Below are 2,349 nucleotides of genomic sequence, written 5' to 3'. Positions count from 1 at the left end.
AGGGAGGCCGGTCGATACTTGCATGGTAAGTATTATTATAGGAAAACTCTACCAAGGGAAGGTAGGTATCCTAGCTACGACCGAAGTCTAGAATGCACGTCTGCAACATACCCTCCAAGGTCTGGATGGTTCGCTCGCTCTGACCATCCGTCTGCGGGTGGAAAGTTGTGCTGAAGTGCAGACGAGTACCCAACTTGTCATGATATTTCTTCTAGAATCTGGAAGTGAACCGCACATCCCTGTCAGAAGTCACAAAAATTGGCACCCTGTGCGAGAAACTACCTCCCTGATGTAGATGTCTGCTAGCTTCTCGGCCGAAATACTCTCCTGAATCGGTATGAAATGGGCGCTCTTGGTCAATCAATCCACGATGACCTTTATCGCGTCAACTCCGTGCGCCGTCCGAGGTAACTTTGTAATGAAGTCCAATGTAATATCCTCCTATTTCCACATAGGGATATCCAATGGATGCGTCTTGCCGTGAGTTCTATGGTGTTCATCCTTGACCTTCTTGCAAGTCAAGCACCTCTCGACGTAGCAGGCTACATCCTGCTTCATGCAGGGCCATCAGTAATGAGGACGGAGATCTCTATACATCTTCGTCGCCCCAGGATGGATCGAAAATCTAGATTTGTGTGCCTCCTCCATCAGGATTTGGTGCACACCGCCCGTGTACGGAACCCACAGTCTACGATGGAGTGTCAATAGCCCACGACTATCATAGTCGAAGGAGGAAATCTGACCCATGATATGCTCACTCTTCCGGTGTTCCTCCTTCATAGCCTCCTGCTGAGCCTCCCGAATCCGCTCCAAAAGCAGAGTCACTACTGTCATCCTCAGGGAGATATCTTTGATCAGCGTCGCGAATGCCTTGTGGCTAAGTGCATCAGCCACAACATTGGCCTTCCCCAGGTGGTAGAGGATCTCGCAATCGTAATCCTTCACCACGTCCAACCACTATCGCTGTCTCATGTTCAGATTTGGCTGGTCCATCAAGTACCTCAAGCTCTTGTGATCCATGTAAATGGTACAACGGACCCCATAGAGGTAGTGTCGCCAAATCTTGAGGGAAAAAACAACCACCCCCAACTCCAGGTCGTGCGTCGGGTAATTCGCCTCGTGAGGCTTCAGCTGCCTCAACGCGTAAGTGATGATGTGCCCTCTCTGCATCAACACTGCGCCCAAACCTGAGATAGGCACGTCAAAAATACACTACAAAATCCTCAACGCCCTCTGGCAGGGTTAAGATCGGCGCCTCGCATAACTTCTACCTCAAAGTCTTGAACGTTGCCTGCTGCTCAGGCCCCCAACGAAAGACAACAGCCTTCTTTGTCAGTTGGGTCAGGGGCACCGCTATCTTGGAGAAATCCTGAATGAATCTCCAATAATAGCCTGCTAAACCGAGGAAGCTCCGAATCTCAGATCGAGACCTCGAAACCTCCCATCTCATCATGGCCTCCACCTTGGACGGATCGACCAAAATACCGTTCTGGTTGACAAGGTGCCCCAGAAACTGCACCTCGTGCAACCAGAACTCACACTTGGAGAACTTTGCGTACAATATCTCCTTCCTCAGGGTATCCAACACCTCTCGCAAGTGCCTCTCATGCTGCTCTTGGGTCTTGGAGTAGACCAGGATATCATCAATAAACACTATCACTGAACGGTCTAACATCGGCCTGTACACGTTGCTCATGAGGTCCATGAACACGGCCGGGGCATTGGTGAGCCCAAAAGGAATCACCACAAACTCGTAGTGCCCATATCAAGTCCGGAAGACCGTCTTCTACACGTCCGCCTCCCTGACCCTCATCTGGTGGTATCCTAAAGGCAGATCAATTTTGGAAAACCAAGACGCACCCTGAAGCTGGTCGAATAGATCATCGATCCTCGGGAGTGGGTAACGGTTCTTCACCATTAGCTTGTTCAACTCCCGGTAGTCTATGCACATTCAGTGCAACCCATCCTTCTTTTTCACGAACAAGATCAGTGCACCCCACGACGAGCTACTCGGCCGGATGAACCCCTTGTCTAACAGCTCCTGCAGCTGCGTCGACAACTCCTGCATCTCTGGCGGGGCCAATCGATATGGTTCATTGGCTATGGGAACTGCACTGGGAACCATATCGATCCGAAACTCCACCTGCCTCTCCGAAGGCACCCTAGGTAGATCCTACGGAAATACATTTGGGTACTTACGGATAACCGATACCTTATCAATTGTCGTTCTAACCTGCTCCAGTGTATCCATAATGTAAGCAACAAACCCCGAGCGACCCTAATGGAGATAACATCTGGCCCTAGCAGCCGAACATAAAACAGGGTCGCGTTAAGCTGTCTCCTCCTGGA

Source organism: Lactuca serriola, chromosome 8, assembly GCF_051521515.1.
Source record: "Lactuca serriola cultivar US96UC23 chromosome 8, Lser_US96UC23_V15, whole genome shotgun sequence".
Taxonomy (NCBI): domain Eukaryota; kingdom Viridiplantae; phylum Streptophyta; class Magnoliopsida; order Asterales; family Asteraceae; genus Lactuca; species Lactuca serriola.
Note: the sequence above shows the minus strand (reverse complement) of the source record.